This window comes from Zootermopsis nevadensis, unplaced genomic scaffold (genome assembly GCF_977971745.1).
Source record: "Zootermopsis nevadensis isolate Lab colony 2312 unplaced genomic scaffold, Znev_1.0 Znev_ptg000022l, whole genome shotgun sequence".
Taxonomy (NCBI): Eukaryota; Metazoa; Arthropoda; class Insecta; order Blattodea; family Termopsidae; genus Zootermopsis; species Zootermopsis nevadensis.
Window position 1 is genome coordinate 18,891,747 of NW_028259154.1, and position 14,588 is coordinate 18,906,334.

The 14,588-nt window shown below is 39.1% G+C and overlaps 1 protein-coding gene across 1 annotated transcript in view; it reads left to right on the forward strand.

Moving 5' to 3' along the window:
* Window positions 1–457: 457 nt before the first annotated feature.
* aop (ETS variant transcription factor anterior open) overlaps window positions 458–14,588 on the forward strand; it is a 142,564-nt gene continuing 128,433 nt past the window's right edge. Inside the window, exon 1 of the mRNA XM_022073283.2 lies at window positions 458–599. The gene's annotated coding sequence lies outside the window, so the exon portion shown is untranslated. The remainder of the gene's footprint in view (window positions 600–14,588) is intronic.

The following is a 14,588-nucleotide window of genomic DNA, read 5'->3' on the forward strand; positions in this document are numbered from 1 at the left end:
TTCTGGAACTGAATTACTGAATAACAAGTCCTCTTGGAAAACGAATTCACATTTAATTGTTTTTGTGTGGAATATATGTAATTGATTTATGTTTAGGTTCATTTTATTGAGCGTTCAGTGCCCTTGTATACGATTTCTTTAAATGCTTGTGTCAAGGCAGTCATTCGAAATTAGCATGGCTCGTACAGTTTACCTCAGAGCAGTATTAGCCATATAATTTCTCACATTGTAATTGCGTTAAAGTTGTTATTTTCACGTCATCATTTTGTTTACAATCTATTTTTAACACACTACATTCAGAACAGGAGACTGAATCTTACGCCTGTTCTGCATGTAGGTATGAAACGCCATGTTTAGAACGTAATTTCAATTCTACTTATCAGATGTCGTTCATGTCTCTACTTTCCCACAATTCCTTCTCCTAGATGACTCTTGTCTGTTGTTTCGAGTGTCAGTTCGTGATTGGTGTCTTGTTTATCAAAATTTTTATATTTCTGCGAAGTTTTCCTTTATGCCTGTGATCTCTTCGTTCTGACATTATTAATAAAAGTGCATCCGTTGGTGTAGCAGTGGTGATACAAGCATTTCAAGTAAAAAACGTAAGTTTACCAACATCAGCCACGTGGTTTCGTTACGTTTTGAGATAACATAACCTTTCTTGTCACATTCTTTAGTTATTTCTCGTTTAGTTTCTTCTGTTGCACTTGAGTGTAGAAGCAGTAGTTTACATTACATTCTTCAAAGGGAAGTGTTTAGAATGGCGAAGTAGTGAGTCTTCGTTCTTCCCCCGCTTTTAAAATCTGTCGATAACTTGAACTTGCAGAACCAAATGGTTTCCTTCTGCCTTCAAACAATCCATATTTAAGGAAATGTGATAAAATTTGTCAACATGACGTAATCTCTGTCATAAAGATAAACGCTTGTAAAATAACAGAAGGGTAAAAACTGTAATAAGGTGACCACAAGGTTATCTAAAGTTTTTGCAATTTTCATTATTGATAACGGATGTGTGAACTCTTATCGTGTGTTTAGGAATGCTGGATTGGTAAGGATGTGGGGGAAATCGTGTTCGTTTATATATACGTTCTGTTCCTGACAGTACATAAAGGAAACTCGATGTACTTTACGCTCGTTGTGTCGTTGACTCCAGGTTTTTATTATTTTTTCCCATACATTTTTATCAGTTTTCATTCTGTATGTTCATGTTTCAATGTCAGCTCTTCCTTTCATTTTTGCACGTCTGTTACATTATGTACATGGATTCAAGCTCTCGCCACACAAGGGAGGAATTAAAGCAGGGTCAGAGTATAAACAAAAGTATATAGGAACTTCTTGATTTGTATTGATGTGAATCTTTGTATCCCGCTCTGGAGAAGAAAAAAAAGTTTACCATGTGTTATGGTGATCAAATCAAGGGAAAAATGAATTTTAGTCCTAAACCTAAAGGGAACTTAAGATGGCATGCAACCAAAGTGCTACAAAACGCAACTACCCACCATATATGTCTTAATGAAGGTTGCATATTATTCGAAAAGCTCTTGCCATGCATGTTTTCAGGACCCTGTGCTAAGTGGCGTTAATGCAGCTCGCATCTCACAAGTTTTCTCATCCGCCATGTTGTTACTACCGATTATAGACTTAAAAAACAAGAGTTTAGTGTTGCCTATAATGGCAAATCTCTTTAAAATCATATTTTAAAATTTGGTGTGGATACTATACCCACTGCACGGTTAATTAAGAAGCGTGAAATAGTTTTTACATATTATATCATATTTTACATAATACCATGTATAGAATTCTGATCGTGATTATTCGTAAAATCGGTCATTGGTGTCGGAACCTCGTGAAAGTAGGAAATAGGCTGCACGTATACTTTCGTGATGCAGAATTTGGTCTGAGCACGAAGTATCGACTGTAGGAATTACATCAGTTGGTTGCTCGCCATCCATCACTGCGATATTGAGTGAGCGAGCTAGTGTGTCCGTCACGGAAATGAATTGGGCTCCTTAAGATGGTACCCACGTCTTGGTTTTCTTCAGTTTCTTCAGACGTATACTTCTTTTAACTAAAATCATGACTGCACGAGATCATAATCCTTGTTGGATAAAGACGATCTTAGCTTATTTACGAAATTGAGATTCTGTCCACCCATCTACTCACTCATCCACCTATCCACCCCCATTTATTCACTAATTTTCCCATCCACTCAACCACTGACCCCTAAACCCATTCTGTCTCTCATTCATTCTACCATCAATCACAACCCATCCTCCTGCCAGCCAAACTTATGCTTTGCAGTTGATGAATTGTAGTTAAATGAAAAACTACGTATGTCTGCATGAGTGACATCGAACACAAACTTCGAATCATACGAGTACTTTGAAATACCAACTTCAGTTAATTCACATAAAGTAATTTTGAAATTTATAGAATATGTTACACGAGGTCGAAACAGTGCAATCCTTAGTTCAACAAAAGAAAATCCAGATATATCGAAGTAAACGTGTTTTGTTGTCATGACGGCATTGTCACATCTCCTCATGCGAGTTACATTCTGGGTCGTTCTCATCTTCCTTGATTTGAAGAGTACAAGTTATGTAGCTTATTTTCTCTCTCTTCGGCCAAAATCTTCTCCCCACCAAGATTCTAGACCTTCCCTCTGTGAAATATTCAGATAAGCAACCATTAAGTGCAGTAATTAAAGCATCAATGAAAGGATTTAAGATTTATTGCTGTGTGAGGAGTTATAAAGTAATATTATCGCTGTGCTACTTCAACGCACATCGTTGTCTCGACGTGAATTTCTGTCTTGTATGTTCGTTGTTGGAAAGAATCTCACGACTAATATATGGCCCTCGGGCTTTTAGCTGTAAAAAACTTGCTTCTTATACTTCAGTACGTCATACTTCATCTCTAACGTAACTTCCTTACACTTTTTATTCATTTACCTATCGTTGTTTAGCTTTCTTTAAAAATAATAGCAGTCGTCCGGTAGCGATCTTGGTTACACTTGTTAGCTTGGATAATAATTTCCTTTCAGCATCGTGAGTCTCAAATACAAGCTCTAAAAATCAATTAATTAAAAAAACATGAGTTTAGACGGAAGAGGAACATCCATTTTTATTACAAGTCAGTTCACATCCTCCGATAACAAAAACAGCTTCAAACACCGGTAGACAGAGATGGAAAAAGTCAAGAACTGGAAGTTGTGAGTTTCCAGATATATTTGATGAAGTTTCCTTTTAACTGTGAAAATCCAGCTTTTTGAAACTTTTTTCATTTTATCGATCATGGTCTTATAGGTTGAGATGACGTGTGATTGGTGGTTACCAGCGTTGCAGTGTGAAAATTGGGGTGGTACGTTCCTCCGAAACGCTGGTAACCACCTACTGACAGGTGTATATGGCATTACTGCTCACAAGACAAACATCGACATGTTCATCCCGTCGGAACCTCTGATCTCACTTAAATACAAGAATTCTCTTTAAATACGAAATGCCACGTCTGCTGTTCATTATCTCATTACATAATCCTGATAATATTAAGATTTACAAATTTGCCAGAGGACAAAACAGTCAAGGTGGCCATAGCCGATAAATCCCCAGAACTTCTGTAGTGGGATTTCCAACGGCCATACCTTCAAAAAAAAATTAACCTTCTATTATGGAACAACAAAATTCTTTACCATATTCATTAAAGCCCATTACAGGAACCTGCACTGAGCCAATTACATCCAATCCGTATCCTCACATTACAGGCCATTTTCTTTAATATTAATGTTAATATTATCCTCCTATCTACACCTTTTTTTCTGCGTGGTCGCTTTCCAGCAAGTTTTCCGAACACAATTTTGTACGTACATCTCCCATGTATGCCAGATGACCCTCTCATTTTTTGCCTTCAATAACATCAAACTGATTCCGTAATGTGAAGAATGTGTCCTAAAGTAACATACCGGAAAATGATTTCAGAACGAAGTTACCCACTTCCCCTACTCATATCGACACTGAAAACAACACGCAGACCACAAATAATAATACGAAAAAAATAACATTACTGTTTTATAATACATGTACTTTGTTGGTACTCTGATAGCAAGATTTGCATTGTTATACGGGGGCATTTAAAAAGTGAATATTTTTCTTATTTTGAACATTTGACCTTTCGATCTCTTCGGGCTCTGGATTAAAATACTGAATTCTTCAGACACGCTCGTTTTGTCTTAGTTAATTTGTTGGCCCAGGACAGGGTCCGGTGGAGGGCTTTAGTTAATTCGTTGATGAACCTTCGGGTTCGGTAAGCCATCTAGTTAGCTGGTTTTATCTACCATCGTAAGACGAAATATCACTGAGAAACATTTGAGTACCAATGAGATTCCAATGCACGAATCCATACCACACACCTACATTCCAACCCAATTATACTGTAGCCACCGAATCAGTGAAGCAACAGTTAAAATCAGTCCATGGCTTCAGGCGCCGTCATGTTCTTACTATACGCTCTAAGAAGGGATCTTGAACAGAGGATGCATGTATCTGTGGACCCACTCGAAATCATTTACAAAACAGAATGCTATGACTCTGTATCAACTGGTAATCCCAACTCACAACTGAGAAGTTTACATGCAGCCATGATGGTGTTATTTTGAATCTATAAACTTGGGTACAATGATGGGGAATAAGAAACTACAAATGTGGGGTCTCTTCCAGTGGTTTGACTTTCACGCCAAGTTTAATCAAAATCTGTCAGTTCGTTAAAACATTATGAAGAGACACACGCACACAAATACACGATGTAATGAACAGACCTGCTCCTTACAAATATAAATAACATAACAGTTTAGGACTATGTTGTCTTGAGAGTTATACTCACAGAACAAATCATTATAATATCTAAAATATTGCCATTTTGTGGCTCTGAGGTTAAGTATTTGCGCACTTGGACTCATTTTTTCTCCATTGTGGGTTGCCGCAAATGTTTCAGTTGCTTGACGTGGAATGTTAAATAATTATGTTGCAGGATTTGGGGTTTTCACGGCTGTGAGTTTCAAGATGGCTGTCTTCTGGGTTGTTGTGCCGTGTAGTCTGGTAGAACTTTACCGACTTTTCACATTCCATGGTGCCTCCACCATCAGTTCGATGTCGGTAAACTTCTACCAGACTACACGGCACAACAACCCAGAAGACAGCCATCTTCAAATAATTAAGTTGTTAGTAAGTCTGTGTAAAAAAATTGACATTTTTGATACCAATCTTATCGTGAAGTTCTTTATTAACAAACGCACTACTTTAGATAAGATTAAATGAAAAGTATTTGCGTTTGAAACGACACGGTGATTACAAGTAATTAAGGAGAAGAGATCGTTTAATGCCCGTGGTTAATCGCGATCCAGCCAGAGCCGCTTGTTTCACTCATGAGACTTTTAGATGTGCTGTTACGTAACGATCTGTGTACGCTTCAGAATTATATGCGCGAGGAATTTTAATGCACCTTTATCTGGTTCTGAGGTTAAGAATATGTGGAGCTATAATTCCACTTCTCCATACGTCTTCATGATGTGATGCTTAATGATGAACAGTAGGCCTACTTGTTTTAATTATGGCAGCAGTTAGTGCAATGTGTAACTGTAGAATACCTCATGAATGACAGAAAGAGACCAAACGTCGCTGCCAAGTTGTTAGCACTCCTGCTTCGTATTTGGGAGTTCCCGGATTTAAATCTCAGTCCGGGGATCGGCTGTCCTGACTGAGTTTTCCTCATTTCCTCCAGACAAATTTCATGGACCTGTCTTAAATTAGGCCACGACCGCTTCCTTCATTATCCTTTCAAATACATTATTTATCCCTCTCTGAGCTAGTGGCAGTGTCGTCAGATGAACCGCAAAGGGGTAGTATGATTTATGTAACGTGATTATTGTGTGAACGAGCATGAGAGAGGGACAGTGCAGGAGGGAACAGACTCAATCGACGGCTGGAAGTGTGTCAGTCGGCAGCTCTGTGTTCCTGCAGATGACTAGTCAATTAAGGTCTTGCGTATTAGTGAAAGCGAGGAGCTACCCCAAATACATGTGTTAATATCAGGGGTGTCAGCAACACTGTTTAGTTAAAACTTTATTAAAATGAGGACTGTTCAGCAACTGAACACCACTTCGTTGAGAGACCGAACAGTAGATGTGAGGGCAATATTAAAACGAATCTTAAATAATAATAGGCTGTGTGGATGTACGAAATCTCATGACTAGTTGAACGACTGTTAGCTTCTCAAGAAGGACTCATCTGCATCTCATAGACTGTGTTGCTATTTTACTATGATAATCATATTTTATTGTTATTTTAATATTTCTAAGTAACCTGTTATGTACTTCTACTAATAACACAATAGAAAATAAATTTGGAAATCCATGATTTCACCTTCCAACTCTTCAAGATAGCGTGTCTTCACTTTCTGTCACCTGACCTGTAGTGACGCGTTTTCGCCACTGCTGCGCATAATCGTTTCTGGTTACCATGACCACAGTTACCAAAATTTTCATTCTTGCTTACCATGTCGACATCGGGTACAGGCACCAGCTTCAGAAACAATCATTAACGCTTTCTGGCCAAATTGTACGTCTTATGGTCAGAGACATTTTCAAAATCCACAAGTTAAGTTGTTTCATCCGTCTAACTTACACGCAGTGCCTTTATAAGGCATTCTTTGATGTAAAATTTTGACTTCGTGTAAAGGTCACATTTCGTTATAGCATCATCTTTTGTGGCATTAAATCGAATAAGGTCCCAATAGGCATTGTAAGGCTGGTAGGTGATCCCCAGAGTCATTTTGCATGTGGTTGTAACGTTGGTAACGTTCCTGACAAGAATCGAACGCTGTCTTTGAGTCCGTGGCCTGCCGTTTTACTGACTAAGTGGGTCACTAAATAATCGATCAGTCATCAACCAGTCACTCATCCGAATTCATTTCCTTAAACAATTGTCGCATTACCTGTTGGCTGTTCTTGCTTCCATTATGACGATTAAAGCTGTTGTTGGCCGCCCCTGTAAGGAGTGTTCGTAATGTGATGTAGTCGCCTCCAACTTCCCCCACTTACTCTGACTCGTGAAGTAACAAGGATACAATTACCCACCATCTTCAAAGGAAGCAGATAGTATTGGCGATGAAGAGGTGGCACTGAATCTAGGCCAAATTTTCTTGAGATTGGGTAACTTAGGGTTAGAATACCTGGAAAAGCAAAAGCCTGAAGTCGTTCCTAGTTCAGCTGGAAAGTCAGCAAACATGTATAATGTGGAGCCTTCAGATATCAGTCGATATGGATTTGAAGTACTCGAGTATAGTACGTTGTCGATATTTTTAGCACACCACGACACAAGTAACGAACTGCATGGAACAGAGTCCTCCTTCAGAAACTAATAGTCGCTCATCTTATCGATAAAACTCAGGCTTTTTAAACGAACCCGAATCCGAAAGTACCGTGTCCACAAGAGTAGAGGGTTTTCCTGTCAGTCATGTTGAAACTTCGGGTTCTGATACTAGAGTGGTAACTGTAGTTTTGCATGCCTTTTACTGTAGGAGACCCGAGGACGAATTGTAATAGAATTCGCATGACATGGGACTCATGTGGATCTATCATTAATAGGCGCTAATACGTAATGGAATAATTATTTATGACAAAACAGAAATCCTTGGGGACTTAATATCATAATCTCTATATAGAAATGTTTAAATAAATAGAAATTTTGAGCAAATGGATATCAGGAAGAATAAAGTTGTTCCGATCAGGCTTATGAAAACTACAAAATTACTCTGTTTGTGGTTACCATTTTGAGTATCAGCACGTAAAACTCTGTTTTCCAGCGTTGTATACAAGTATATGTCACATTAGGCTTTGGACGCGCGAATGATCTTTTATTTTAATGTTCATGAGAATTTATTAAAGATGTTACGCAAACGGGTTTACATGTTTCTCATTTATTTTCTCCAACAAATGTGAATTATTACATCGTAACAGGGTGATATATCACAGAATCGCGTGTGCCGCACAAAAAATTAGCAGGCCGCAAAACCCCTGGACTGTATGATGCCGAGTTACATTTATCCGATTTCGAGGAATTGGTGATTTTCTTTGTAATGAGACGTAAATTGCATTGGACCAATATCAGTATCGAAATGTAATGTCCCGTTATTTGCAGCAGGTTGTTTGCATATTGGAACTTTTCAAGTAGACGATGCACAAAAATATTGTTTTATCCCGCTGGTATCAAGATGGACGGAAAAACGTTGTCCATAAATTTATATATAATATATTTACACCGGAATCAGTATTCACCCATCTGGTACTGGGTCCACTGGCCCCACGCAGTTAAGAAGCACTCCACTGTATCATTTGGTGATATTGAAGCTCAAAATTGCGAGTAGTGGGAAATGTGAGGTCATAGTATAAACCCCTAGCTGCACCATTAAGAACTGTGGAAATGGCGAAAACCTTTCGTTTGTCAGCCTCGGGTGGAATAGTATGGAGTCTCATTGAAAGGAAACGTGACAGATGGGACGAAACTAAAATGTACATAAATGTTTCGTCACCTTTACACAACAGAAACTGAAGTGTAGTATAATAGGTATGATACCGAGATGTTCGAATCCAGGTAAGTGGGAGGGGACCTGTAGGAAAGCTAGAAATTTCAGGGCTACCGCTTCACCGATCACTCACGAAACTTCGTTTGTTGCAATCTTCTGCCTGCTCTTATATGGAGACTTACTTTTTTGCATCATCTGCAATGGCTGCTAAGTGAACTTTACCATTTTTCTGCCCGGTCAGTTATAAAACACGCACGCACACACACACATATATACATTTCCTAGTGTGCGACAGAGTAACGTAATCATATTACATGCGTATGCGTTGAAGGCTTACGAACAACATTTGGCTGTTTGTATAACACATCTGTTTAGAAATATCCCAGACTCAATTTATAGAAAAGTAAAGTGGGTTTTCCGGACAAACTCACACCCGCGCCATATATTAAACGTCCAAGTTACTCGATGTAACTTTCACTCTTCGCAGGACAGTGCACTGCTGTTTGGAGGGACTGCACACACATCTTTGAACAGTGTGCGATTTTAGGTTCACACGGTGGCGGGTATGATTGTCTTTTGGGATGTTGCGCTGTGTAGTCTGGTAGAATTTCAGCGACGTTTCAGACGTGCTTACTACAAACATCATTCGGACGATCACTCATTGCCCGACCAGACTACACGACGTAACATCCCAGAAGAGAGTCTTCTTCATCTTTTAACAACTTTTTTGTGTATATAGGCAAATTCTGTATTTAAAAAACACTCCAGAAATAACCTACGAACTCCATGGAGCGACGTCCTTTTTGAGAAGCTGATAGTCACTCATCTGATGAAGAAGTTTCCCGTATTTTGTATAACCCAGGTTTGATAACGGTGTTCACAAAAGCCGACCACTGGATTATAGCCTGAGCCAGATAAATCCAGTCCACACTTTTACTTCATGTTATTTAAGATTCCGTTTAATGTTATCCGATCATCTACACCCAGGTCTCTCGAGTGGTATCTTTCCTTCGAGTTTTTCTGCCAGAGTGAAAATTCTTTATTATGTTCATTCTTTTTATCAATTACTACTTTTTATAATGATAACAATAAAAATGTCCGTTTGGTCTTCAGTCTAAACTGCGTCAAAAGCAATATAAAAGTCGCTCGGAAACTCCTCAAATTAGACCACAAAAATAAATTTCGTCCAAGTCCGTCAAATACAGTCCGAGATTAAACATGCGGACAGACACGACTGGCCTCTGTGCGTTTGTGTTAACGCACTTCGTGCAAGAACGCGCGAGTGACACTTACAAGTCTGTGATGAGAGTCCTAGGACAGTTTAAGGGCCTTCGGAAATGTTGCTAAGACACTGAAGTACGGCTTCAAGAGCTTTTTAAGTAACTGCAGAAACATTAGGCCTACGCATGAGGTTGCATTTCTTCATATCTGGTCTTATCTTTAAATGAAGAATGAATACGCAAGGTAAAACTACAACTTATGTCGCCAGATAGGCGCAATAAGATGGAAAACTTTTTAAATTGGTCAATGTCTGGATAGTCACTCACTACTCTTAATTGCACGCTTTGAAGGCTATGAAACCTCCGAAAGGAGGCCCTATGCTCCACTTAGGAGTTACAGGAACTAAACTAACTAATGTCTGGATAAAAATTCCAGTTGTCATTCAAGTGTGAGCATAGTGTTATTGCAATATTCATTGCATTGTAAAAGTGTAACGATTTAAATATAAAACTAACTTTACCTGCTGTATTTTATGATCGCAAAATTCGTCTTTCTAGACGTTAAACATAGATTGAATATGTTTTACAACAAAGTGCTGAGTAAGGAAGAATGAGTACTCTTCAGCAAGTATCAGAGAAAATGATCAAGAAAGTTCATTCATATACAAAAAAATTATTGTTAACACGTACCGGAATCCTCGATGATTTATTACCGATATTTTTCAAGTTGCGTTACAGCCAAATTTATTTTGTGTCCTGGGCAAAGAATGAATGAGTTATACAGTCATGTAACGTAAATTTTTGTAAGATTGTGTACTGACAAAATAAATACGTACCTCGTGTAGCATTGCCTCGCAGGAAACCCGGCTTTACCGCCAGCCCATGTGGTTCATTATGTAATATGTGTATATAGTAGACTGAAGTAGGTTGTTCGGGTGACGTAACATTACGTAAAAGAAAGGGAAAGTGGAAATGTCTTATGCTGCGGTGGCGGGGACGGCAAGTGGCCAGGATTCATATTTATTTCTCACTTCTTGTCTCTGGTATAGGTCTTCCGGGAGCTAGGTAACTTCTGTCATATGACTTGCTTCATTGATCATAGTTCCCATCACGCCCCTCTGCATTGTTCCCGTTCATATTGTCACCGACTGACCTACAGGTAGCCGTTAAAAGAGCAGTAATCAATAAGGTATAACGACAAACAAAAACCAAAAAAATAAGGAAAACATTATGCACTTTTCAAGTATATTTTATCGTCACACGTTTTCTGGTTATATACATCGTTCCAGATTTTCAGAACGAAATTTTATAGACCATACATTTTCCAAATTATCCATGTGTGGTACATGCCTATCCGTCTTAATTTGACCGCTTTAATAACATAATACTGTGTGGTGAAGAGTACAAATTATGAAGCCTCTCATTGTGTCTCCTGTAACGTCTTCCCTCGGGATCAATGCTTAGACGACCTGAGACCGAGAACATTTTTGACCAAGCGGCCACGTGGAGCAACAAATAATTTTAGTGAATTTAAATTACAGGTGCTTTATCACAATGTTAAATGCCCTCTGTCTCCAAGCAGCACGTCGTAAGACATTTTAGAACTCTGCACTAGGAAGACATGATTGTGACGCATCACCACTTTTCATGTCGTCCGTTGCTTCGTGGGTCCTATAACTAGTCAGGGTGTGGTGGTGAAGGGAATCTTGGCTGCTGCTGTCTCCAGTTGAACGTCGGTCATAATTGTTAAATAATCACCAGTATTTCATACATTATTTGTAGCAATATTAATAATCTATCGTCAAACCTAACGTCGCATCTGAGTGGTTAGTACTCCTGCTTCGTTTTCGGAGACCGGCTATCCTGATTGGTATCTTCCGTGGTCTTCCTCAATTCTTCCAGACTTGGACAGTAACTTCAGTTACGCCACAACCGGTTCCTTTCACATACTTTACATCATTCATAATCATTACATCACACACGCTTTACGCCTAGCTATTTTAAGCTACTGACGGCAGCGTTGTTAAATGAACAACAAATAAATTAAGAAATAACATCATAGGTCCTTTGTCTTATTGGCTACCGCTGTCAAACTAAAGCTAAAACACAGTTTTCATACGACCGTCCATTATGCTTTCGTTTTATGCACTTCGTGCAAGAACAAAACTTGTTTCTGGTTGCGCGCCAAGTGTTTCGAACTGCGAGTCCGACGATGCAACAAGTGGATGTTGGACACGTGTTCAAAGACCGGAGAAATGGCTTTGCGATTGGGGTCTCGCTTCGCCAGTCTTGCCTATGTCTAGTTCCGTCTCTCTCTTTTTCGTCTTCTTTTTCTTCTTGTACCGAAATCCTACTCCTAATTAAAGCTACTTCCGGCCATTTGTATTTTTTGTTCGTATCTGCCGCCATCGTTTAAATTCGAATCGTTCCGGTGCATTGGCTTTGAATAGAGGAGCCATGGAGACAATTGCTAGTTTCTGGGCATCGAGTGGGTAGACACGAAGTGACTTGCCAGAGTCTGCAGTTTTTGCACTTTGTATATTGTTCATCCATTATAAACGAAATAATTAGTCAGTAAGGAAGAAGAGCTGGCGCGTTAGACAGCGTTGCCAGCCGGAGTATGGAACGCAAAAATATTTTTATGTATTTTAAGGAATTCATCCTGTTGCGTGTTGACAGTCCGTCAGTCCTCGGATATTTCAAAGCACACGTTATAACCTATGCAGAAACATCCTATCGAGTCAGTATGTGGAATCTTGTATATATTGCATATGGCTCCTACAACGAACGTTGCGTTGTGGTGGTTAGCTTGCATTCCTTCTTCGTATTGGGATTCGATTCTGGAATGGGATGCCGTGTATCCAGTCTAGAGAGGAGAAGGTCTTGCTTTTCATTCATCCGTATAATATATCTCTATTAGGCATTAACCTAGGGGGGATCTGCAAGTATTTACGAATTCTCATTGCTTACATAGGTCTGAGTCTCAATTTTATTTAAGCTCCGTTGCTTTTAACCCCTCAGAATGCGGTATTCAAGCCCCTGCCGAGGTGGTAGCCATCCAGGTATAGCATAAGTGTAGCCTCTGAAAGTTTCTGCCAACCTGTTTGCACCTTGACTCCTCTGAGTACGGCAAATAGTTGCGTAGATTCCTCCCTCCTTATCGTCGCACCTTACACCCTTTTTACGGATGAATAACTTCAAATAAATCTTTTTTTCTCCTATCTTACCCATTTTCAAAGCCATTTTTCGAAACCATTCTAGCAAAGGTACCCAAATACCAGTCTCTTTGTTGTTGTTTATCCCTGCCATACATTCTGCAAACAAGAGCGACCTATGACACTGCTATAGTCTGTACCTGCGTATTAGGAAATGGAAAGCATTTTTTTTAATAGAGGGTCATTTATTTCAGAATGATTTTCCGTCCTTTTGATGTCTTTTGAGTAAACTTATTTTAGGCCTTCTCTGTGTTTTCAGGGATGTAGTCTATTTTTGTGATATCTGGTGAGTTGATCGAATACAATGACGTTGATGTTCCGGCATGCTTGTTTTATATGCGATTTGTGGCATCAGGAAGTGGTAACCGTCCGCAGAAATGTGGAAAAGGTCTTCAAGTCGATGTTTTGCTGAAAAGTAACCGGGCTCTGGCCTAACTTAGCTATTACATCACTAGAAACTTCATCTCACGAAATACCGGTTCATCTAACAATACTTTGGAACTCCCATTCCTACCTGCCCAGTCATACATTAGCTTCAATGTTACAAGCATAAATGGCTTAAGCATCACATTGGGTAACTTGGCTAGAAGACTAGGCCTGCGTTTTGAAGAAAGCACGAAAGAGCTAGCGTTGTTGCGACGTTGTGCGTCTCATCACCTTCTGTCAAGGATTAGGCTATCGCCTGTTCTGTCTTGGTCGCTGCTTTCCTTCTGTTGATGATTCAGGGCTTCTTTCGGCAGTCCCTTTGTTTCATTCTTTTCGAAGCATTGTTCCACTTTTCATTGTGTTCACCTGTTTTTATCTATCGTATTACTTTTTAATTATTTTATAATTATTCTTTTTTATTTTAATCTATTCTCTGCTCATAAGAACGTCATCTCTGCATTGTAATAATCCTGTTTTATATATTTCGTTGTTCTGTTGCACAACAATATCTACCATAACTATGTGTACCATATTCTTTAATGTTCTTTAACTCTGAATTTTGCCCAAAAATGTATTTATGGATTTCGTGTGATTCTCAGAGCAATCAGCCATTATTTCACTAAGCAGCATTAACAAATTGACCTTTGTAATGAAGACATTTCTTTTTATCTGAGGTAGGAACTGAATTTTTAGTTGGAATGCAGCTGTTAAGACAGCTAGAAATTTAAAATTTGAAGATGACTGTCTCCTGGGATGTTACTCCGTGTAGTCTGGTAGAAGTTTACTCACATTTCAGGGATACTTCCTGCCTCCATGATCAGGGCGATGTGTACTCAAGCAAACTTCTACTGGACTACATGGTGCAACATCATTTTCACTCTCGCCGTAGCGAGATCCTGAAATCTCATCGTCGTTTACCGTTTTGCTTAACCTACAGACTAAGATACGGAATGGCATAAATGTTCATGTTTAATCATGCCACGCTTTAATTACAGTCTTGAATTCGTTGTGGTAGCAACAGATGGATCAGAGCTCGAGTTGAGAATTTTGGGTTCCATTAAATAGGGGAGGATTCTTGACCAGATAAGGAAAATTCATATTCTTATGGACTCTTATCCGTGGAGTTAGCCATGGAAGTCAGAAGAATTGCTGTTCT